The 26392-nt window shown below is 40.8% G+C and overlaps 2 pseudogenes; both read right to left on the bottom strand.

The window, feature by feature from the left end:
* Positions 1 to 9569: 9569 nt before the first annotated feature.
* On the bottom strand, positions 9570 to 9725 carry LOC119523794 (annotated as a pseudogene).
* Positions 9726 to 14279: 4554 nt separating this feature from the next.
* LOC119523669 lies at positions 14280 to 15084 on the bottom strand (annotated as a pseudogene).
* Positions 15085 to 26392: the final 11308 nt, after the last annotated feature.

The raw sequence follows: 26392 nt of genomic DNA, 5'->3' as shown, positions 1-26392 counted from the left end.
AGTGTTAGTACTGTGAAGGCATTTCTTGAATCAGCCATCCTATCCTTTGGTTTATGTTTGTCAGATATATTTTTCCCTCTCTCTCTTATTGTCCTTTAATGAACCAATATTGAATCTCTTTAGTACTGAACCTTTCTCCATATCTCTCTCTGCTTTCTTTGTTTCTCTGTTGGTAGGGCTCCTTTTTATATCTCAAGTAGGACAGATCTATTATTAGCAAAGTCTCTCAGCATTTGTTTGTGAAAAATTTAAGCTCTTCCTCAAATTTGAAGGAGAGCTTTGCTGGGTGAAGTATTCTTGGTTGGCAATTTTTCTCTGTCAGAATTTTAAATATGTCATGCCACTGCCTTCTCGCCTCCATGGTGGCCACAGAGTAGCCACTACTTAGTCTTTTGTTGTTTTCTTTGTATGTGGTGAATTGTTTTTCTTTTGCTGCTTTCAGAACTTGTTCCTTCTCTTCATTATTTGACAGTCTGATCAGAATATGTCTTGGAGGGGGTTTATTTGGATTTATTCTATTTGGAGTTAGCTGGGCATTTATATGTATTTATATTGTGTATAAAGTTTGGGAAGTTTTCCCCAACAATTTCTTTGAATACACTTTCAAGACCTTTACCCTTCTCTTCCCCTTCTGGGACACCAAAGAGTCTTATATTTGGACGTTTTATTTTATCTATTATATCCCTGAGGTCCATTTCAATTTTTTCTATTTTTTTCCCCATTCTTGCTTTTGTTCTTTCATTTTCCGTTCTCTGGTCCTCGAGGTTGCTGATTTGTTTTTCAGCTTCCACTAGTCTTGTACTATGAGTATCCAGAATCTTTTTAATTTGGCCAACAGTTTCTTTTCTTTCCATAAGATCTTCTGTTTTTTTATTTACTCTTGCAATTTCTTCTTTATGCTCTTCTAGGGTATTCTTCATTTCCTTCATATCCTGTGCCATGCTCTTCTTCATGTCCTTTATATCCTGTGCTATGGTCTTGTTATTTGTCTTTAGTTCTTTGATTAATTACTCCAAGTGCTGTGTTTCCTCTGATCTTTTGATTTGGGTGTTTGGGTTTGGGTTCTCCATATCATCTGGTTTTATCATATGCCTTAACATTTTCTGTTGTTTTTGGCCTCTTGGCATTTGCTATACTTGATAGGGCTCTTTCAGAATATGAAAAGCACCAATCTCTAATTTGTCACATCTACAGCTTGGTGGCCTATACCTTCTCTAACTAACCAGCAGATGGTGTCCACGAGTCACCTATTCCCCTCAAGTCATTTCTCCCACCCACTTTGTCTTGGTGGTTTTGTGGGGGTCTGATTCTTGTGGGATCCAATTGGTGCAACAAGTTTGGGTGTGTTGTTGGTGCTGTCTGCCCTGAATGTGGGGCGTGTGTCTGAGTGGTTAGGGAGGCAGGGCAGCTTTAATAATCAAACCTCCCAGGTGTTCCTGGAGATTTAAAGCTGTTGCAAGGGTCTAAACCTTCATTTCAATCTCGCCACAGATTGTCTCTGCCCCTGACCCACAAGTCTTTGGTATTGGCATATGGTCCCTGGGATTTCTGAGTGGGTCCCTGTTCTAGTTTGCTTAATGGCTGCCGGAATGCAAAACACCAGAGATGGATTGGCTTTTATAAAAGGGGGTTTATTTGGTTACACAGTTACAGTCTTAAGGCCATAAAGTGTCCAAGGTAACACATCAGGAATCACGTACCTTCACTGGAGGATGGCCAATGGTGTCTGGAAAACCTCTGTGAGCTGGAAGGCCCATGGCTGGTGTCTGCTCCAAAGTTCTGGTGTCAAAATGGCTTTCTCCTAGGATGTTCCTGTCTAGGCTAAAGTTCCTCAGAAATGTAACTCTTAGTTGCACTTGGGATTTTTGTCCTCTCTCAGCTTCTCCTGAGCAAGAGTCTGCTTTCAATGGCCATCTTCAAAATGTCTCTCATCGCCAGCTCCTGTGTGTTCTTCAAAGCGTCCCTCCTGGCTGTAGCTCCTCTTCAAACTGTCACTCTCAGCTGCACTGAGTTCCTTCTGTTTATATGGCTCCACTGATCAAGGCCCACCCTGAAAGGGTGGGGCCATGCCTCCATGGAAATTGTCTCATCAGAGTTATCACCTCCAGTTGGGTGGGGTGTATTTCCATGCAAACAACCTAATCCAAACATTCCAGCTTAATCCCCACTAATATGTCTGCCCCACAAGATTACATCAAAGAATATGGCTTTTTCTGGGGTATACAGTACATTCAAACCAGCACGGTCCCTCTACCAAGTCGTGCCCTTCTAGGGCCTCTGCTGAGGGAAGGTTGTGCTATGTCACAAGTATGTGCTGTCCCTCAAGGGAAGTTTTGGGCTACTGGGCCATGTAGGTGTGTTCCCAGCCTGCTGTAAGGATGGCTGTATGCGGTGTGTTAATTTCCCCCTTTTTGCACAGCTCCACCTTCCCAGCTCCAGGACAATTAGCTGTGGGTGCGCGAATGGCTATTGTCCATGCCTGACACTGTGGTGTGTGTGCGTGCTGCTGGAAACACCCCCCGTCACACAGGGTTTCTTGGCGCAGCTCTGGGCTGTGGCCCCGGCACCGGGCAGTAGCTTTCCCAGCCCGCCAGGAAGATGGCTGCAAGGGGCGTGGTTTTATCCCCTTTTGGCTAACCTCTGCCTGCCTTGCTCCGAGACAATTAGCAGCGGGTGCATGAAAGGCTATCTTCCACACCAGATATTGAGGCGTTTGCACAGCCTGTTCCTGCTGCGCTTCACTGTGTGATTCTCACTGCTGTATCTGCAGCTGCTTTTGGGTTTTTTTTTAAAAAGAACTGGTCCACCTACAAACACCAACCCTCAGTTTCCCCACACCTCAGCGTGGCTGCTGGATATTCAGTGGCTTACTCACTCATTTCAGAATACAGACTCCTGGTTTCACCAAGTTCACGGTCCCTGTGGATTTAGCAGACCTTGTCTGGCTGATGCATCGCTGGAACTGGTGTTCTGGGTCACTTTCTGGCTTTTATCTAGTATTTTTCAGAGAGGTGTTTTTTTGCCCTGTCTCTCCTAGCTGCCATCTTAGGTTCTCCTCCTTTTGTTTTTATGTTATGCTTTTATGGCAGGTTCTTTAACCCCAGCACAGCTTGGACCTGAAGGCTGAGTTAGGTAGGAACAAACTGGCCTTTGAAGGTGGGAGTGTTGCTTATCATTCCTTTTTCCATTAGTAGCCTGCTCAGGAGCTGGTTTCCATCATCCAATCAGTTGTCTTAAATACATATTGAGAATTAACCATGTGCCCACATCTGAAGTTTAAAAGATGGCCTATGCCTTCAAGAAGCTTGCAATATCATTAGAGTACCAACATGAACATTTAAAATAATAATAGAAATAAAACAAGGTAAAGTATAATTAAGTGAGAAATTGTCAGATACAGACTTAGTGAAATAGAAACTTAAAGAAAGTAAATTTTTTTGCATTTACTCTTTTTAATGTAATTTTATTGAAATATATTCACATACTATACAATCATCCAAAGTGCACAACTGTTCACAGTTTCATCATGCATTTACTCTTAATTACTAATGATTTTGAGTATCTCTTCAAATATTTGTTCATTTTTTTGGGTTTTCTCTTCTGCATATTGCCCTTGTCCATTTTTATATTTGTGTTATCTTTTTCTTACAGATTTGTGTTATATATTCTGAATATTGGTCCTTTTTGGTTGTAGACATTGCAAATATCTTTTCCCATTTTGCCCTCTTTCTAGTCAGTATTTTTTATGGTACTCTTTTGTTGAAGTGAAATTTTCAATTTTGATGTCTTAAATTCATTAAATTTTTTGCCTTTTTTGTGCTTTGGAATTTTTGCTTTAAAAATCCCTTTTGCATAAATTATAATTTTACCTTTTACACTTAGTCTTCAATATACCTAGAGCCCAACTTTGTATAGATAGGAATTCAGTTTTTTTCCATATATTAAACCATTTTCCCTAATACCATCTATTAATAAGTCCTTTTCCCATTCATTTGCAATTTGTCCTTTATAATATACTAAGTTCCCATATATTCTCTGAGCTTTCTGTTCTGTTCATTCAGACTGTTTGTCTGCTCTGGTGACAATACCATAAAGTAAGTTATTACTTTGGCTCTGTACTTGTTCTACTGTCTGGTAGGGCAAGTCTCCCTTATGTTTCATCTTCTTTTTAAGACTGACTTAGCTATTTATGAGCTTTTATTTCTTTATATACATTTTAGATTAAGATTTTAAAAGTTTCACTGGGGCTGTGCTGAATTTTTAAATTGATTTGGGGATTGTACTAGTAGATATAGTTCCTTTTCTGCAATACCTTAAAATAATTATTTTGAATTTTCTCTTTGATGGTGTTTTTAAATGTGTAGGATTGTCTCCATGTGGGTTTTCCCATCTTTGTGAAAGTAAAATTTAATAGGCAGTATAGAGGTCAGAAAATCCTCTTAGAAGTGGGGCTTCAGTTAGGCCCTGAAAAGGTGGGATATGATAGGTGGCCATGAAGAGAGAAAAGGTACTTAATAAAGGGAGTACAGCATGAAGAGAGCAGAGTTAGAAACCAGTAAGATCAGAGCCTCCATTTCCTCATCTGTGAAATGGGTTAGGAAGTCCGCCACTCTGTGGCAGGGACTGTTTTCAACCTTGTGGCTCCAGCATCTAGTGAGTGCCTTGCAACAGAATAGATGCTCAATATATGTGTATCTTGACTTGAACAAATGTGCCTTATGGAGGAGATGGTTTGGAGACTTGTCTACCTGGAGACGAAGTTCATGTTAGCAAGCAGTGAATCAACCTCAGTGAGTTAGGGCTCTGCTTAGAACCATCCTGAGAGAGGCATGTATTTTTCTCAGGGTATGAAGCTAAGTCCTCTGGGAATGAAACAAAAGAGATCCCCTGCGTATCCAACCCATTTCCACTGAGGACACATAGCTCTAGTTGTACCTCCAGCACAAGATTCATCTGGGTTGGTAGTGATGGTGGCACTGCTAGGTCACTCAGGGAACTCTCCCACCAGGAGATGAGCAACTGAGCCATTGACACAGTGGTACCTAGCTACCGTCCATGGCTGCCGTTAATTAAAATGACATTTTAAATTACCAGGTGTCTAGATATATGATAATGTTAGACAGAAGGACAAAAAAATTTCCCTTCTTAATTTTTTGGAAAAATTTCTTAGCCTCTTTATAAAAGGTTTAGTTGTGAAACTGGAAAATTCAGTTTGGGTATTTTGGTCTCTTTTTCTCTAAGGGAAGAACTCGTTCAAGGCTCATCTCCTCTCTGTGGCTTTCCAGGCCACTATCCTTTGTCCTCACCAAGACTCCTCCAGTACCCCATCCCAGCATAATGAATTATTTCTGCTTCCTCTGAGATCTCATGGCACATTATTCGTTGCAGAAATTATCACAGTGCATTCAGTTACATCTCTTGTTTCTTAAATCTCTAGCTGGTGAATTCCTGGAGGTCGGGAACTCTCCATTTGATCTTTGTAGCCTCAGCAAGCACAGCACCTGACATACAGAAGGTGCTCACTAAATGAATTAAATACAATTGACTTCAATTAGTACACTGGCTCTATTGATTGTTTTTTAAAGAATTAGAGATAGAGTTCATCAGAAAAATTCCTTATATTATGTTTAATTTCTATAGCTCAGAATATACGCACCTCTTGGCCAAACAAAAGCTTCCATGGAACTGGTTTGCAGATGATTCTAAAAAGAGGGCAAGAGAAAAGAAGTGAAGGAGAAAGTGAAGCCCTTGTAGGACAGGGCCAGGATTCAAAGAAAAAGTAGAGAATTAAAGACAGATTTGACTGAATCCCAATAAATGAGGCATAGAATCATAAGCTTGAAGAAAATCTAGATGTACAAATCCAACATGCAGAGGAGTGGCATTTCAGGAGAAAAATTCTAGAGAACTGGAGAGGATTACTTCATGCTAGAAAACACATTAGAGATCATCTAGTTGAACCCCCTTGAATTATTTAATAGATATATAAATTGAAGCACAAATAATCAAATGACTCATCCAAGATTTAATATACAGTTTGCAATTATAGTGTTGAGGTAAAAATAAACAACCCCATTTCCCCTCTTTTCCCTTCTAATCTGGATATCAGAACTGATTCGGATCTTGGAGACCCATCCACTGAGACAACTTCAAGTTGTAGATGAGAAAATCAAGCAACTCAAAGAATTGTACACAAATATTCATAGTAGCTTTATTCATAGTAGTCAGAAGTGGAAATAACCAAGTGTCCTTCATGTCAAGGACTTTAAAACTTGAACGGTTGTATGAGAAAGTGGGGCTAGACTTATTCTGCATTGTATAGAGGACAGTTAGCAAAAAGCAGATGTTAGTTCAATGTTAAGTAAAGCATTTGATAAAAAGAATGCACCTGAAGAACTGCCCCGAAGAGTGGAGAGCTTCTGGAAAGAAGGTTACAAAAGGGCATTTCTACCTTATGTGGCAGATTCACAGAACTTATGAAGTTCTTGCCAATTCCAAGATTCTATTATTTCTTTCCAGACTGGCTGCCAGGACACATTTGACTCTTACTATCTTACCATAAGTTTCTTAGAATATTTTCAGAAAAATTAGCACTCAGAGTTGGAGAGGAGATGAGGGTGGAATTGTTTGGTCCATTTTTGTCCAAAATCACCAAATTTGCTTAACTGGTTAATGTAAAAAGTTTGATTCCTTTTTTTCTCTTCTTGTGTTGTCTGTGTCTCTCTTCTAAAAGATCACAACTTGATTTACCAATTGGAAAATATGTCCTGTCTCTTCATAGCATGTGTTTAACCGTGTGAATTGTTGTTTTGTATACTCACAGTCCTTGAGACACAGTGTGAGGTGCTGAAAAATGTCTTGGCTGGATCTTAGGAGTCTCAGATTATAGTTCTGGCTCTTGCCACTATGGCTTTAGGCAAGTGTTTTAACTTCTCTGAATCATATTTTGTAAAAAAAAAAATATGTATATGTGTTATATGTGTGTGTGTATATGTATATGTGTGTTGTGTGTGTGTGTGTGTGCATGTGTGTATATATATATATAGAGAGAGAGAGAGAGAGGGAGGGAGAGACAGAGATAGATAGATAGATAGATAGATAGATAGATAGATAGATAGATAGATAGATGAGGGATGGAAAAGGATAGTTTACTAGGTCCCTTTCAGCTCTGAAATATAATGTTTGTATCATTGCTAAGCTGAGCCAGGGAGAGCTGTTTCATATTTTTGTCCCATTTCCCTCCCCACCCAACCTCCATTCAAAATTTGATAGACAGTGTGGGTCAGATAATCAGGTAGCACAGCATGAAACATCAGCAGAGCACCTTTAAATGTACTTGGTGATAGTCTCCTGAGCCATTGAACAAAACTGTTTATGGAGAAATATTTATTTTAGAGTTGCTTATCCAGTAGTTGTTTAAACTATTTGCTGATTTCCTGTCCTTTTAGTGAACTGGCAGTGTGCATGTTGTCATGGAGACTGGCCCCTGAGCACAGGGCTTCAGTGTATCTGGTGGTGCAATTATACATATGATGTTTGCAGTTAGACTTTAGGGACACCCATAGCTCCAGGTATTAGCAATGAACTTTGTGTACTGGTTGCCATGTGTGTGGGAACTCTGGCTTGAATATGGGTCAAACTGAGTTGACCACATGACTTCTCTTTTGGTCAAGCTTAGTGGGTAGGGGATTGTATGGGTAACTTGTGGTTGAAAGGTTCCCCTACCAGGTCACATCACCTCTACTGAAGTGGCCAGCAGGTGAGTCTGAAAGAAGGATCAGAGACAGTAAGGTGGAGACTGAAGGTGGGCAAGGGAAGGAGGGATGCTAATGAGTGGCCTTGGTGGTCCTGGTGATGGAGCTGAGTGGTGGTCTGGAAACAGTCTACCAGAAAGGAATGAAAATGTTCCAGAGCTAAAATTCTATATTGGCCATTCTAAGAAGGCTTGCTAGGTTATAAACCCGAGTTTTCAATTACTTGGAAATTCTCCCTAGCAATTGGCTTGCACTAGAAAACAATAAAGAACTTGAAATCACACCCTAAAGTATTGTTCAGAATTAGTAGTCAATAAACCCATCTACTCATGTTCCTTCTGCATCTGTAGTCTTTTATCATGAATGGTGATACTGAGTGGAAAAAAAAGAAAAGCATGTTAATATAGCTTCCAAGATGGCTCTATCACATGGCTGTTGGCAGGAGGCCTGAATTCCTCATCACATGGGCCTCCCCATAAGACTAATTGAGCAGCCAAATGACATGGCAGTTGGCTTTCCCCAGAGTGAGTGATCCAAGAGAACAAGGTGGAAGCTGCAATGCCTCTTATGACCTAGTCTTGGAAGCTACGCCTTGTCACTTCCATCTTATTCTATTCATTAGAAGGGAGTCACTAAATCCAACTCACACTCAAGGAGAGGGGAATTAAGCTCTACCTTTTGAAAGGAGAAGTATCAAAGAATTGGTGGACACATTGTAAAATCATCACAATGAGGAACTGAAGGCAGTTAATTAACAAACAGCTAAAAACTAAGTGTGAGAATCAGAAGTCCTCCTTGGTGGGTTACAAAAGGCTCTTATCTCTTGCAGTGGGAGAGCAAACCCAGCTCAGCAGCAAATACAGGATCCCTGGGGGAACAAACTCAGGATCTGATAGTTGGGTCACCAAGCTTCAAAGATGATTGAATGCTCAGCAGAGGCAGTCTGTAATACTAAGGTCAAGGCCCTGGTTGGGAAAATCTAAGACCCTGAAACATGAGATGGGCACATCTGGATGGGTGCCCCTGAAGATTTTGACTCTGCAAACCTCTGAACCCTCAAAGCCTACAGAGATGGCATACCCCCACCTTATTGAGAGCTAGTACTTCCTCCGTGTGGGAACTTACTGGAGAGGCCTCTTCCCCACAAGGCAACAGGTTCCCCGCCACCCTCCTCTGCCAGGAGGTGCCCCTACATCCTCTCCTGGCTGCCAGACCAACAACTAGAGTTAAATCCCAGTAATATCTATTTGGGATTGTGCTGAGCCTGATAAGGGAAAAAGAGATTTCACACCAAAGAGCTATAGGAATTAGCTAGCATGTACTGACAGAAGCCAGAAGAGTCCCTGTGGGGTTGGATTTTGAGGGTGCTTGGTCAAAGAGACTGGAACATGACTGCATAAACAAGAGTTCACCGACTTCAGGGTAATCTCTTGGGATACTGAATTTAACATCCTGGCAAGAAAGCCACAGGATGGGCAAACTCACTGCTAGGGTGGCTCTTAGAAGCCTGAAGAAAGTGGTGGCTCACTCTGAGCAAAGTAGAAATGCCTGTATTGCTGTGGCAGATGGTGGAGGAAGGGATTAAAAGGCTGAGGGAAGTGGGCATGCTGGAATGGATATATATATATTTTTAAGCAAAAGGCCTCACATGTTTATTACTGAACCAACTTACTTATGTAGGAGCATAAAAGCAAAGAAAGCCAGATTTTTCCCCAATAAAATATGTCCAGCTATTCGGAAAGGGGGATTCTTTCAACTTGAAGGTGCTAGTGAACTTGGTACAGAATCAACATGTGTGCCATCACATGCCATTCCTTACAGACCCAGCTTGGTTCTTCTCCATTGTCTCCTCTTGGAGTTGTACCTGATTTTATTGCCAGTTTTCATTTGAATCCATTGAGGAATGGAACAATTCTGTTTTTGTTTCTTGGCCAGGGATCACTTGATTCTAAAAGTCTTATGAGAAGACATGGCGAAGATGACAGTCAAGGGTACCCACAACAATGGAATGGATATATTTTGTGAGACCAAAAGATCTACCAGATGATTATGTACCACAGGAGATCCCAGAAGACACATGATTCACTAAAGTCATCAGGAATATGCTGGTGAGAGGGACATCAGCATCACTAAGAAGTTCAGCAGTGGCTCTCATCTGCAGGCCAGGAGAATTGATCACAAAGCAGAGCCATGGGATGATGGGGCCCGAAAGTAATAGAGGCTATGTGATGGTGCTTAACTGGACCAAAGTGAGAATATTTATGGATTTATGGGTAATGGTAAATAACAAGGTGGTTGGCAGAATTCATCTTCTTGCGGCTGTAGAACTAATGGTGGCTTGTTTCTTCAAAGCCTTTAGGAGAATCTCTATTTCCAGGAAGGGCCACAGTACCTCTTTTGAGGGCTCACCTGATTAGATCAGGCCCACCCAGGATAATCTCCCTTTTGACTTACTGAAAGTCAAACTGATTAGGGAACTTAATTACATCTGAAAATGCCATCATCCTTTCCATATAATGTAATGTAGTCATGGGAGTGACATCCATTATATTCACGGATCCACCTGCACTGAAGAAGAGATTATACAGGACATGGATTTCATGAGTCAGGGAACCAAGGATGGAAGCAGGAGTGGCCCCAGTTACCATCACTCCTAATGACCGACTGCAGGACTTTGTGCTTCCTGAACTTACAACTCTGGACTCTGAAGACTTTGAGTTTCTTTTTCCCCAAAGGATCACACTCTTGCCAGTGGACATGGCAAGGGTCCCATTGAACTACAAGTTGTGGTTGCTGCCAGGGCTTTGGACTCCTTGTGTCCAAGAACTCACTATCTTGTCAGGAATAACTGACCTCAGTTGGCAAGAGGAGGTAAAGCTGCTTTTACACAATGGGTAGAGGAATGTGTGTGGGACTCAGGAGATCTGGGGCACTTCTTGGTATTCCCTTGCCTAATCGTGGCTGTGTATGAACAAGTGCAGTAACCCTAGCCTGAGATGGATATGGTTACCAGAGGCTTAGATCTCTCGGGAATGAGGGTTTGGGTCACACCTTCAGGCAAGTTAGAGATGACAGCTAAGGGTGATGGGACTCTGGAATGGATAGTAGAGGAAGGAGAGGATGAATACCAGTTGTGGCCCCAAGACCAACTGCATTGATGGAGACTATAGTTCAGCCCACTAACCACCCCTTCTAAATTTCCCTTCAAGAAGCGCTCCTAGAGGAGCTGCTCCCCGAATGTATATGGAGATGTGGATTTGCACCATGCAAGGGGTGAACTATGGCAGTCATGATGGTGTCCCATTCTGACCTCCCTTTGGTAGAGAGCCTGATGCAAGGGGTTGAGTTAGCTGACAGCCTGTTTCCCAGGCAGCCACTGGCCAAAGACTGAGCACAGCAGTGGTACCAGGGCTCACCATTTCTGGCCAGTACAAGACTCTTCTACAGGGCAATCTTTGTACCAGAGTTCTTCGTTTGAGCTAGATTTTCTCAGAGCTGCACTGTAGTATGAGGCTCTTTCTACCCAAACATCCTTCTCTTTTCTCAGAGATTAGACCTGCATCATTATCTGCAGGCCTTCCCTTCCTACTCCTGCTCTTCCTTTTTAGGTTTCATAGGTGTTACCCCCCCCCCCCCCGTAAACCTCTTGCACATCTGTTTCTCTGGAGTACTTGGACTAGTGCACCAGCCTTGAAATTCAGGCGTAAGTTTGGAAAATTGGGCAATGAGAAAAATCTGGTCAGGGTCTTGGCAGAGAGTCACAGAGTCAGAGGAAGATGTGACTATGGAGGAAAGAACAGAGAGCTGCAACATTGATTGCTTTGAATTTGGTGGAAGTGGGCCATGAGCCAAGGAATGTTGGCAGCATCTAGAAACTGGAAAGAGCCAGGAAATGGAGTATTCCTTAGAGTTCCAGAAAGGAATGCAGCCCTGTCTAAGCCTTGATTTTAGCCCATTAAGATCCATGTCAGACTTCTACAGAACTGTAAGGTAATAAATTTGTGCTATTTTAAGCCACTAAGTGCATGTTAATTTGTTACAGCAGCAATAGAAAACCAATACAGTGGGTGAGGAAAAAAAGTGTTCAAGTAATGTTGTCCAGGAACAGTCTACCTTTGATGTATCAGAAGTACTTTGCATATTCCTCTATTAGAATGAATTGCATTTTAAATTAAAAAAAAGTGGATTAAGTGAGAGAGAGGGTGGAGATGGCTGGGGGTGAAGAATGACTGGGAGATTAGGTGTGGACAGGACAGTTACCCACTGAAATTTTGCTGTTTAAAGCCCTGTTGTATTGAAGATGACATCTTTTTTGAAGGTGACAGCCTGAAATTAAGATGTCCCATCCTAAAGAGGCCCTTTGATTTCATGTCACTAATAGTGTTACATTTTTAAAATGTTTGACATTTTTAAGCTGGAGGAAATTGTTAGAGGAAAAAGAGAGCATTGTGAAAGACAAGAACCTTTCAACATTTGGATTTGATGAGCAGTCATAAAAGTGGAACTCTGAAAAGGTTGAGCAAGAGATAAAAATCACTGCTGTTTCTATCTGATAAAGTTTAAATATCCAGATTATATAAAAAAGTCCTTCAACTTAACAGTGAAAAGACAAACAACACAATTAAAAATGGGGCAAAAGACTTGAATAGACATCTCTCCAAAGTAGATATACAAATGGCCAGAAGTCACATGAAAAGATACTCAACATCATTAGCTATCAGGAAAATGCAAATCAAAACCACAATGAGACACAATTTCACACCCATTAGAATGGCTGCTTTAAAAAAACAACAAGTATTGGAAAGGATGGGGAGAGATAGGTACACTTATTCATTGCTGGTGACAATCTACAATGGTGCAGCCGCTGTGGAAGACAGTTTGATGGTTCATCAGAAAGCTAAGTATAGAACTACCATATGACCTGGCAGTCCTACTGCTATGTATATATCCAAAATAATTGAAAGAAGGGACTTGAACAGATATTTGCACACTGATGTTCATAGCAGCATTACTTACAGTTGCCAAAAGATGGAAGCAACCCAAGTGTCCATCAACCGATGAATGGATAAATAAAAATGTGGTATATACATACAATGGAATATTATTCAGCCTTTAAAATGGATGAAGCCCTGACACATGCAACAACATGGATGAACCTGGAAGACATCATGTTGAGTGAAATAAGCCAGACACAAAAGGACAAATATGGTGTGAGTTCAGTGATTTGAAATAATTTGAATAAGCAAACTAATGGAGTTAGAATCTAGAATATAGGTTACCAGGGGATGGGGTGGGTATAGGGAATGGGAAGTTAGGGCTTAAAATGTACAGGGTTCCTATTTGGAATGAGGAAAATGTTTTGGTAATGGATGGTGGTGATGGTATCACAACATTGTGAATGCAATTAACAGCACTGAAATATGTATCTGAATGTGATTAAAAGGGGAAATGTTAGATTGCATATATGGTAACAGAATAAAATTAAATCTGTGGACCGACACTACACAGTGAACCCTAAGTTAAACTATGGACTGTAGCTAATAGTACAATTATAAAAACATGCTATCATCAATTGTAACAAATGTTCTACACCAATGCAACATGTTAATAATAGGGTGATATATGGGAATCCTGTATTTTATGCATGATTGTTCTGTAAACCCACAACTTCTCTAATGAAGATGAAAAAAGGAAAAAAAAATCACTGCTCTTTCTAAATTGCCTAGCCTTGGTTTTGCTTCTTGTTGGAGCAAGTGGTCATAATACTAAGCACTCTCAGTAACACAGCTCTCTAGTCTTTCTGCTTTTTTCTTTAATGTTTGGGGGGAAAATACTTTTCCATTGTTTACCCCTTCCCCCTCCCAATTTTATTATGGATCCTTTTGCATAATCTCTATAGTACAGGAAATAAGCTAATTTTAAAAAGGTGGTTTCTCTATACTAATGAAATCATAGCATGAATCAGTTTGTTTGAAAGTTGATGACACAGTTTTCCAAAACATTTTCTATGCAAATCAGATATCTGAAAACACATGTGGTTCAGCAGCCCAAGGAAAAATGATTACTAGATATTTTTCATTCAGTAATATTAGATTGAACTGACAACGTATTGTTAGGTTTTGTTATTTGATTTTATTGTTCTTCTTGTAATAATGACATTGATTTTATCTCATGCATCTGTTAATATATGATTAGGTACCTTTTTTTGGTAAAAACTATCATTTATTGGTGTCCATTATTTCATATACTGTGCTGAGTGTTTTACATTTATTTTCTCATTTTAATCCTCACAACAACCCTATGAGGTAGGTATTATTGCCCCCACTTTACAGATAAGAAAACAAGCTCAGAAAAACTGGGTCATTTGCCCAGGGCTACACAGCTAGTCAGTGGTGGAGCTGGGATTTGTCTGTTGCTGAAAGCCCATGTTCTTTTATTGTACCCATCTAGGTCAGCTTTGGGCAAAGGTAATTTCACTGCCCAGCTCTGGAAAGAGCCCTAAAGGGTGGAGGTTGCCAACTGCATTCACCGCTGGTAGGGACGCATTGAAGCTGACTTGAGGTTGGTTTTTATTCCACTTGTTATTTTCCCTGGTTGACTTGCTTGGGCCATTTGCACACCACTGAACATTGGCTGCTGGCTTGAATCTCCTGCCATCTGCACCAGCTGTAACCCTGAGGCTCCAGCAAGGATTGTCCCAGCTCCTGGCTGGCCAGGCTGGCCACGACCACTGCTGTCTGAAGGTCTCCAATTAGATAGCCCCTTCCCAAAGGCAACAGCTGCCACCAAGGCATTGGTGTCTGCAGGGTTGAAAGTCTGCTTGTTCTGCCGGAGACCTCTACTCTCTGATTCTCGCTCCTCTTTGCTGATTTTCTCCAGAGGGTTTCAGCACATTTTATTCAAGCTCTGGATCTGCTTCTGAGCTGCATCAGCACCAATGCGGGCAGCATCTATTGTCATTTGCTTCTTCTGCTCTTCAACCTCAGGGTCAGACTTGGTTCTTGGATGGTCAGGGACCACCTCATGGCTGAAAACGGGTACTGGTCCTTCAGTTTGCTGCATAAAATCTTCATCTCGGTCTTGGGACAATACCAGAGGGATGATGACCTGGTTACGGAACACTGGCGTCTTTGTGCTTTAAGACCTTGTTCAGAATGTTCACCTGTCCGGAAAGCAAGGCAAAGCTGTCCAGGACAGAAGGCCAGGTCAGCCAGTCATACTCGTTCTCCAACTTATAAATGAAACTCCCCACTGAGTTCTTCAGATCAGCTGCTTGACTCAGCAGTGCATCTAATGATGCCTCAAGCTGTTTCTCCTCCCTCTGCATTGCGGTGGTGGCAACCAGGTACCTTTTATTTTAATTATACATTTGCTACCATCTCTGTTACCATGAGACTGTATCAAAATGGAACTAAAGGAATAGAACAGGAAATAAAAAGGTGGGGTGAAGAATCTGTTATTTGTTGCATGTTTCCTGGTCTGATTTAGTGATCATTTCACCTTCCATCTTGTTATCCAAAATGTGGTGTAATATAGCTTTATAACCACCAGCACCACCACAGCAACAATGTACACAGAATCAAGGTTGCTAAACTCTAAGAATTTTGTGCATGCTGCCAATTGTGATAACTCTAGATGCTTGGGATGAGTGGTGATTGGGTTTAGCAAGGGCTCCCTGAGGTTAGAGGTGGGCTAAGGGATAAGATTGGTTATTTTTCCTCTTTACATAACATCTGTGGTGAACATCTGTGGGGTTGGTTGCTTGGTACTCCTTTCCTAAGAAGTGCTTCATGTCCTTATCCATGTGGTTATTTATGGAAGTAGCCATATGTGCCGGTTTGGATATATCACGGCCCACCAAAAGCCGTGTTCTTTAATGCAATCTTGGGGCAGATTTATGAGTCTTTTGATTAGGGTGGAAACTTTTGATTGAGTGTTTTCATCACTCAATTGTGGGTGATACTTTTGATTAGGCTATTTCCATGGAGGTTTGGCCCCACCCATTCAGGGTGGGTCTTGATTAATTCACTGGAGTCTTTGAGAGAGAAACTAAGAGCCGACACAGACCCAGATGCTTGCTGATGTTTGGAGATGCTTGGAGATGCAGTCAGAAGGAGGTTTGGAGATGCTAAACTAAGAGATGAAGCCCAGAGTTTGCCCTGAAGAAGCTAAGAGAAGGCCTCCAGATGCTTAGAGAGAAATGCCCTGGGAGAACAAGCACAGATGCACAGAGGCTGAGAGAGAGAAGGTGAGAGACAGATTTTGGAGAAAGCCATTTTGAAATGCAACCCGGGAACAAAGGACCAGCAGAGGCCAGCCATGTGACTTCCCAGCTGACAGAGGTGTTTCAGACACCATCAGCCATTCTTCAGTGAAGATATCTGCTTGTTAATGCCTTAGTTTGGATGCTTATGGCCTTGGAACTGTAAATTTGTGACCTAATAAATCTCCTTTATAAAAGCCAATCCGTTTCTGGTATTTTATGTAATGGCAGCATTAGCAAACCGGAACACCATGTTAGTAGATTGTGACCCCAGCACATGATTAGGGTGTGGGTTAGAGGGTACCTAGTAAGTCACCTAGGTCAGTCATATGAATCCTATGAACTTACCATGCTGCCACAGTTGACTAGTCCAGGGGTTTACCTGATCCCAACTGGGCCAGTGAATCCCTTCTCAGGACTTTTTGGATTTGGGATGAAAAAACTGGAGTCAGTGTCTGCATGTGGCCGTGGTTGTAAGATGTAAACTTTAGGAGCTTTTATTGACATGTGGAGAAAGCCATTGTTCAGACAGAAAAAAGAATGACATCAGTGTGCAAAAGAAAGCAAATATGAGCAGTGGAGAGAAGGAATCTTGATGGCATTGAGTCCCTAGCTCCAGCTGTTCCAGTCCAAACTGATGCTGTTAATATACAGATGAGAATGTGTCTGATTACATGTATTAGAAGTTGATAGAAGGTGACTTAATTGCACAAAAATGACAAGCTGTCCCTACTGGTTATTATATGTATATGTAACCTGAAAATTTCTCTTAATTTTTCTCCCTGAGCCTCCCATTGCCTTAACCAAAAGTTCAAGTAAAAACAAGAACAAAAATAGTATAATTCAATCTAATATTTATTGCACTGTGTTAGGTGTGATAGACTGTAAAGAAATATAACTGACACAGAGCAGAACAAAAGCATGATTGAAAAGGTACAGACAATATGAACAAAAATGAAGGAGGGAACCCTCCAGGCCAAAAGGTGAGATTTCTGGATGTGGGACTGATAAAAGCAGGGAAGGTTAGGCAGAAAGGAAAGGGAAAGTCAAAGATCATGCTCCAATTTTAACTCAGGTGATTTTTTTTTTAAAGTAAGCCTAATTGAAATCAACCAATCTTTACTAAGCATGGGGTATTCATAAAAAAACATAGCATATGGCCCCTGTCTTCTAGGAATTTACTATCTTTGGGGGGCAAAGCAAGACTTGCATATATTCTTGAAAGACCCCCACCCATTGCCCTGTTTTATTTCATCTTTAGACTGCTTTACCACATTTGATACTATGTTATTCACTAATTTGTTTACTGATTTATTTTCCTTCCCTATATATAAGGCCCCTAAGGGCAGGGACTTTGTTTTGTTGCATCCCCAGTGTCTGTGGCAGCATCTGGCACACTGCAAGCAGCTCAATGAGAATTCATTGAGTGAAATGGAGAATCAGGTCACAGGGTGAAATCATCACTGTCTGGGCTTAAATCTCTCTGGGTCCCGCCAAGATCTCCAACTGTCAAACGTTATAGGGGCAGGCCGAGATTAAATGAGGAACCCGTTTTCTCCGTTTAGGTCAGTGGTTCTCAACCTTTGCTTCTGTTTGCATCATCTGGGGCGCCTTTGGACATCCTGAAGCCCAGGCCGCACCCCAGACTAAATAAATCAGAGTCTTCAGAGGGTGGGACCCAGCCACCAGTATTTTGTTAAGTTGCCCAGGAGATTCCAGCGTGCAGCCAAACGCCAGAACCACAGACTGGACGCTGAGGCGCGGAGATCAAGGTCGCATGGCCTCAAGCGAAGCAGGACAACGGAAACATGCCGCGCACGACCGAGCTGCGCCCCGCCTTCACGTGGCGCATAGCAGACAAACGGCAGGGATAGGCCCGCCCTTCTGAAGCAAGAAGCACAAGGCTGCTAATTGACTGGGAAGCGCCTCAGAGGGACTCCAGCTTCCGGCCAATGAGCGGGTCAGGATTGCCAGGCGCAGTGTGATCCCGCCCCCGGCGGCACGGCCCAGCCCCCGGGCGGCCCGTCTGCGAGGGCGTGGTCGTGGGGAGTGGGTTCTCGCTCGTGCTTGATCTCCGGCTCTAGGTCAGTCAGCTCAGCTTCCCTCCGCGGACGTCGCGCGGGTCCCGGTTCTCCGGCCGCGTGCACGGTGTGCGAGCGTGATGAAGCGGGCAGCGCTGCGGTAGGTACCTGGCCCCGGCGGGGCGTCGGCCAAGTGGCGCCCAGTGCCCACAGAGCGGGCCGTAGCGGAAGGAGCGAGCGGGCGATGACTAACATCGTGGACATGTGGGCAGAAAGCGGGGGCCTGGCGCGAAAGGGCGCCGCCCACCGCTACCATCGCCCGCAAACGGGCCTCCAGCTCTGGTGGGAGTGTGTGTGGCGGTGGGCAGCCCTCCGCTTCAGTGTCTTTTGGCACGGAGTTTAATCGTAAAAGCGAAGCAGCATCTCTAAGGGAGGAAGTTGGGTGTTTCTCGAAATTCCTTTATCTTCGAATATTATGGGTGTGGTTGGAAACTGTTTTGGGGAAGCTCCTTGTCAGAAAGCTAGTATTTGAAGCTCCGTGTTACCTCTAGAAACCATTTTTAGGGTTAAGTGCTTTACCTACTTGGACCCAGATGTGTTGTAACGTGGGCAGAGATTGCAGGGTACGTTTCTGGCTCTCAGGGACTCAGGATTAGGGCCCCTGGTGCTGATTTGAACTTTACTTTTAATGAGCAACAGGATCTCTGTACAGGCGGGGGAGAGGGGTGAGTTGGACCACTTGGAGCAGGCGGATGCCTTTTCATATACACAGCCCTCCCAGCTTCCTGCAGCCCTCCTACATTCTTTCTGCCTGGCTAGGTCCCTGGGGCTCACCCCTGCTCTGGTTTCTGAAGTCATCCCGCTACAGGTGTGCCTGCCCTCCCGCCCCCACCTGGTGTGGCCCGCGGTGGTTCTCACTGACACTGATCCTATCAATTCCCTTGGGGTTCCTGGACCTTTCTTTCTTACCCTGTGGACTTTGCTGCAGCCTCTGCTGTCACTCTTAATAGCTGAAAAGGCTTCTCTCTTTTTGTTTAGTGCACTTAAAGAAAAGAAAAAAAAGCTTTGTTGCACTTTATTTGAAGACAAGTGCAAAGTCCTAACGAGAAGGACCCCAGTGGGCCTTAGCTTGCATTGGACAAGATCTGAAGGGCTTTTTATAAGCATCGAGGTCTTGCCCATGTGCCTTCCCCCCTGAAACCTTTCTCGATCCTCTCTCCCCCAGTTTGGAAGTCCTCTTTCTTTGCACTGCACTTCCTTAACCCTGTGTTCCTTTCTTGTGAGTCCTATTGAATCTTAAGTGGGTACTCTGTCAGTGTTTAGCAAGAGAAAGAGTTCGTAAATAAATACAAACTATCCTGAGATGATTAAGTTATTTGCCTGATGGGCAAACTTTATAGCTTTTTGTTTTTTAAGTTTCACAAGAGTTAGTATCTAAATATATTTAGTATCTAAACTGAGGCATTTTCACAAAGTAGATAATATGTGAGTGGCATTGCCTATTGCTGTATTGGGAACTCTTCTTTGGCCACCCATCCTAGGATTGGGACCCAGAACAGAGCCTGGACACTTCTCTTCACACCTCTGGGTTACTTCTGTACCTCCCTAGGCAAGCCATGGAGAAGTTGGGCTCCTTGGTCTTCTTTCATTGGAAAGGTTCAATCATAGGGACCTAGGGCTTGAGTGTCCCAAAGGCTTCTTGACAGTTTTTTTCTAAAGGCCAAGAAGTTTGCTGTAACTCCTGCAGGCTGCCCTGATAAGCCAGAAAACCTGAACTGTGGAAATAGTGATTAAAGCATTTCCTTATCTCCTCCACTGCAGGACTACACATATAAAGGGAAGCAGCTTGAGATTGTGAGAGGAACAGCTTGCTTTTGTGTGTTTTTTTGGGGGGTGGGAGTGCTCAGAAGAACTGGGTTCTGCCTGGACTTTGCCAGTGTGCCAGTTGACTGGCACTGGAAAAAGTCATCTAGTTTCTGTGGGCTTCAGTTTCTTCAGGACGTTGGTTTGAATAAAAGTTTTAAAAATAGGGGACCATGGAAAGGTCAAAGGGGGATGGTCTCTGAACCTTCTGAAATAGTATATACCATTTTGTGTGTCCGTAGAAGTGTGTTTCCCCTCACCCTGGGCATGAGGGTCCACAGTTTTCATCAGATTATCAGTAGTGAAATTTTACCAATTTGTAACGAAAATTTACCATTAGCTGAATGGTGTGTATAGATTTAGTTAACCAATATATGATTGAAGTATTCAAATTATGCCTTTGTTGTGCCACATGGATATATTTCCAAATTTCTTAAGACAGCATACAAAGAACAGGGCTGTAGGACCACAATTTTCCAAATAAATTGGCCCAACTGTTTCTCTGTATTCATCAGTCCCCTTCTTTATTGTCTCTGTTTGAGTCTACATTTAGGATGGTCCATCATAGTGCCTGGCTTATGCTTTCCAGATTTCAGGTTCTTACTTTTTTGACCTTTATAGGAGGTTTAGTGGGATGCATGACTTTCTGGCATAATAATAGCTAATGTTTTTTGAGGACTTGTCAGTGTACTAGACAAACTTCTAAGGGTTTGACATGCGTTAACTTTTTTATCCTTATGACAGTCTTATGGGATAGGCACTGTTCTGGTTTGTTAATGCTGCCATTATGCAAAATACCAGAAATGGGTTTGCTTTTATAAAGGGAATTTATTAGGTTACAAAGTCACAGTTCTAAGGCCATAGAAGAGTCCAGGCTAAGGCATCAACAGGATGATACCTTCACTGAAGAATGGCTGATGGTGTCCGGAACAGCTCTGTCATCTGGGAAGGCATGTGGCTGGCGTCTGCTTTTCCTTTGCTCCAAGGTTGTGTTTCAAAATGGCTCTCTCCAAAATGTCTCTGGGCTTGTCTCTCTTAGCTTCTTCAGCTCCTGTGCATCTAAGTGGCGGTGTCCTCTCTTAGCTTCTCCAGAGCAAACTCTGGGCTAGCATCTCTAAGCCGTTCTCCAAAAGTCTCTCTCATCTGCTCTGAGCTCCTTCTGTTTGTGAGCTCTTTTACAGGACTCCAGTGATTAAATCAAGATCCCCTGAATGGGCAGGGTTCATATCTCCATGGAAATAATTCAATCAAACGTTTTGCTCACAGTTGATTGAGTCATGTCTCCATGGAAACACTCAATCAAAAGATTCCAACATAATCAACACTAATACGTCTTCCGCCACAAGACTGCATTAAAGAAAATGGCTTTTTGGTTAACATAATATATCCAAATTGGCACAGGTACTATTATTCCCATTTTACAGATGAGGAAACAGACTAAAAGAGGTTACATAACTTTCCAAAGGTCATTCAGCTAACAAGCAATGTGGTTGGGTTCTTAACTTTTTTTCTACACTGCCTCTCACATGGGCAGGATGGGGTAATTTTTATCACTCTTCAGAAAATTCTTCTTGGGGTAACAAAACAAAAATGCCTGCATATATGTGTATTTACCCAGATACATGAGATCAGTGATTTAGCTCCTGTTAGTCTGTGGTGAATATTACAAAGTATTTAGCCATTCATAGTCAGATCTCATTTCTTCTGTTGGGTACTTCTGCTGCATCTATTATAATTGTTATTAGTATATTGAGGGTATGTTTTTTTTTTTGTTTTTTTTCAGCTAATGATATCAGTGGAAAAGATTAACTTTTTTTCAGTGTGCTTTTTAAAACCAGATATATCCAATTGCAGAATGCTGTTTTCTGAGATGGCAGAATGAAGGAATACATGCCTTGTTTCCTTATGAAAGGGATCTGAACCTACAGAAAGTACATAGAATGAAATAGTGAAAAGTAAAAAGAAAATTCAAGTAAGTTCTGAGAAAATGCAAATTAAAAGGCCAAGAACACTACATTATTAATGTACCTACAGAAGGACAGACATGAAAACTACATGCAGATTTTATGAAACAGTTTTACTGATAGACTATTCCTGAATGCCCTAATCCAGAGAAGGAATCTGTAGTAACTTGAGCTCCTAAGAAAATTAAAAATACACTTTACATTTTTTTTTGGTTGATCATTACTTGTCCACTAGGATAAGCTGCTTTTATAGGCCAAATAATTACCAGTGCTGGAAATAAAGCCATTTGTAGATTGCGTCTTTGTACATTAATTTTGTAAAGCAAAGTTCAAAATTTTTTTACATTGCTATGTTTAGGAGACAACACTTAAGCAACAGTGAATCAAAATCAACTTATTTTGGGAGAACAGGTTAGGCACATTTGGAGAAATATTTGATTTTCTGGGGATTTTGGAAATCTCTGCATACGTCCAGTGAATACTCTCTTAGATTGAAAAGGGTTAATTCATTTTCAAAGTTGATTACCTTTTTTTTTCTCACATGATTCAGGGGAAAAAAGTTCTTTATACAGTATTTGCAACTTTTCTGTAAGTTTCAGACTGATGTTTAAAAGTTGTTAGGAGGATTTTTTTTTCTGATTTTTCACTGTTTCCTAATGATCAAGTGAGATTTTTGTGGTCTTTTGTTTATAGTCTCTGAAATCTAATCTTGGAGAGCCAGTGTTCCAAGGTTTATGTCTGAGGTACTTGGGTGTCTGTATACAAGGAGAGAGGGCTCTGAATTCATTGAGTTGATTACCTTTTAATTACACTTTTAATTGCTCTGGGAAGAGGCACAGGTCTTTGGATCGTCAGGGAAGAGCCCGTGGTACCTTCTCTTAAGTGTGCTTTATCTTGTTTTATAGACTTAGTACCTTGAGCAAGGACTGCTTACTCCTGGCAGAGGACTGGCTCAAGGATCCCAGAATGCCAAGATTCACATTAATGAAGGTAAGGATGGGTTGTTTCCTGTTCATGCTATTGTGTCAAAAACCCTTGATGTACTTCTGTTTGCCAGGCTTATAGAACAATAGTTTAGGGTAAATGGGACATATTAAAGCTAGATCTGTCATGAACTTTTCATTTATAAAATGACTAGGATAGCTGCACAATAGCTTTGGATAGAAATCACTTTCAGAATTTGAGCTGTTTCTGGAAGCCTTGGGGACCAAATTTTCTAGTTAATTGATTTCTACTACTTATGCTAGGTAGTGAAAGTGAAGGCATGGGAAAAAGAGACCTAATGGGTAAATAAGACGTGGGCCCTTCAGTTGTACCAACCAAATGTTCTTAGTCCATGGTTTTGTTAGAGGAAACCTGTTAATCCATGTGTAATTGAAGTTAAATTCAGTTGCTAATCTCATATACAAGCTGTGGATTGACTTTATCAATTTAGGAATATTTATTATAATTCAAATTTTCCAAAGTCCAAATAAATATATGTGTATATATGTAATTTTAAGTTCCATTTTCCTTCTTGTCCCTCAGCACCTGCCTCTTTTCTTACATGGACTAAACACTTAATAATCATTTTATGCCAGTGAACATAAAATGTAGATTGCATCTACAGTAGTCTGCATTGGTACTTTCTTTTTTTCAAAGAACTCAGGAAGAAAAAATCAGAAGTAAAATTAATTTACTAATGGTTATTTTTGTAGTCCTTTGTGATTTGATTATAATCAGTTTGCACCAAATTTATGGTATATACACAATTGTTTGATAGAAAAATTAGCTAATTTTTCATGAAAGTTGAAGTACATGTTTAACCATTTTTGGCTTTCTTTGATCAGTTTAAAGTTATTGAAGAAACAAGGATTGCTATAGTTAATTTCCTATCATTGTAATATATGTTTTGAAATGCTAGAAAAAAAAAACCAGTTAATACATTATTTGAAATACCATAGATTTATTTTTTATTTTAAAATTAATACTGGTTATCTAATTTGTTTTCCTTCGTCCATATAGCATGTTCACCTATACACGTGAATAATGGAGTGTGGTAATAAGTATCAACTTCTTTTCTTAAGCGCTCCATTTTTTTTTTTTTTTTACCACTAATTCATTCTAGCACTTTTGGGCATTTGGCATTAACTAAACTTAAATTCCACTGTTTGCTTTACCTTGATTTAATTTTTTGCTTCATTTTTCTGACTTACACTTTTTCTAACAATTAGTACATTATAAATTTGGAGAAAGCAATTATAATGAGACTCAGATTTAGTATTTCGATTGTCAAGTATTAGTCCCTGAACTAAGTAATTTGATTTAATACTGCCTATGAGAAGATAGGTGTGGATCCTGTTCATAATAAATACCTCTGTCACAAAGAGACTAATCTACTGGCAAGGATGCAGTCCCATGGGATGAATAATTGTAGTTATCCTCTTTTTTTGTTTGTTTAGATAGACTGCAGTGATTGGCATAAGGGTATTCTTTTTTGCTCTAAGGGGATAGTGGTAGTTTCAGGTTTTCAAGGAGCAGAGGCCTGATCCCTTCCCTGAGCTATTTGTTGCGGCCGTGAACCTTTACAGCTTCTGAGTGCCTGAATTGTTTTTCATTGTTCTTGAACTCATTGCCATAATCAGTTCTCGTATTTCTTTGTTTCATGGAGTAACCTTTTTATTTTTGTTTCAGTTCGAGAAAAGTTACTGGAGATAGTAGGAGCATCAACAAACTGGAGGTATGCACTCTTGGGTTCACTTATCCTTTCATCCCCAAAGCGTTGTGCTAGGCTTTATTTAGGCCCTTGTGGACACTGTGCCCAGAGATGGGTTGAGTTTTTTGCTCGGGGAAAAGATCCACATTCTAACATACTCATCAGTTGATGCATCGTTGCCTTAAAATAATGTGATTTACATTGTACTTTATGGTTTTCAAAGTGAATTCAGGTGTATTACCTTACTTATTCTCTTAAAAAAAGCTTGTGAAATGCTTATGGCATATATTCCTATCCCTTTTTTACAATGAAACTGAGACTCAGAGAGATTGGATGATTAATTATCAGGGTTTGGGTCTTGAACACAAGTCTCCGGGTTTTTGTATTATATCATGCTACCTGACTCCTTTATTGGTTCTTGTCAGTTTACAATTAATCAGGTCTCCTTTACAGATCTTTCTCTTTCTCTTGCTATTTCCCTCCTGTAAAATAGGATAATATCCCTCTTGGTACACAGAATTTTGAGGCTAAAACTAGGTAAAAAGAATAATAGGCATGACTGAGCACTAGATATATAATAATCTATTGTTGGTATATAAATTATCTAATACTTTATTTTTAACTCTATATGAAAAATCTCAAATATACTAAAAAGTAGGAAGAATGAACACCTGTGTACTTACCACCTGGATTTGATAATTGTTAACATTTTGCCAAATTTGCCATACGTATCTATCTCTGTATATAGACAGAACCATTTCTATGTAAATTACAGACATTATGGCACTTCAACATGCATTTCCAATAAAGATATTCTCCTACATAATAAAATCAACAGTTGTGTATATCCAACAAATAAGACATTTTCTTTTACATAACAAAATTGTTAGTTCCATTTCCTCAATTGTTCACAAAGTGTCTTTTATAGCATTTTTTCTTTTAAGAAATCAAGATCCAGTGAACGTTGCATATTACATTTGGTGGTTATGACTCTTTAATATCCCCTAATCTAGAACAGTTGACAGTTGTTGCACCCTTTTTTTTTGTCCACGAGCTTGATTTTTAAGAAACCAAGTCATTTGTCTTGAATGTTCCATATTCTGGATTTATGTGGTGACATTGAAGTTGTTCTATGTCCTGTATTTTTTTTAGGCTAGAAATTACATCAAAAGGATTGATTAGATTCATGCTAAACATTTCTGGCAATAATACTAATTCATAATTGAAGCCTAGAAAGATGTCATAATTAATGATGTTGTCAACATTTGAGTTCTCTATCCATTGTCTTTTTTCTCTTCAATCTTAAATGTCCCCTTTTCTTCCCTTTCTATATCCTTTTCATTTTCTCTTACTTTTTTACGTTTTACTTTGCCTTCCATACTTCTTTTGGATGTACTTCATTTTTCCTTCTCTGTCTTCCTCTCCTGAAATTGAAAGCAGAGAAAAAGAGGGAGGGAGGGAAAGGGGAGAGGAGAGAGAAGGAGCTGGGGCACAGAAATAAAGAATTGTCAAGGTGTGAAAGATGAGAATACGGAGTTCAGCAGCTGTGTCATTCTTCAGCCCATGTATATACATATTGTGTACATGTCTGTGTATTTGTAATTTGATTTCAAATATCTTATTTGAATAAATGTTTTGATGAGGGTGAATATATGTCCATTTGGGTTTATTTATATCATTAAAATTTTAAAAAATCTATATGATTTTTAAGTATGTTTTTCCTTATCTACAAACCTAAGAAATTTTACCAGAAATTTTCAGTTTCACCAAGTGACAGAAAGGACGGGAGGGAAGAAAGTGGAGATGAAGTAGGTCCAGACCTTCTATTTCCT

The sequence above is a fragment of the Choloepus didactylus genome, chromosome X (genome assembly GCF_015220235.1).
Source record: "Choloepus didactylus isolate mChoDid1 chromosome X, mChoDid1.pri, whole genome shotgun sequence".
NCBI classification, from domain to species: Eukaryota; Metazoa; Chordata; class Mammalia; order Pilosa; family Megalonychidae; genus Choloepus; species Choloepus didactylus.
Note: the sequence above shows the minus strand (reverse complement) of the source record. Positions and strands in the feature narration are given on the sequence as shown.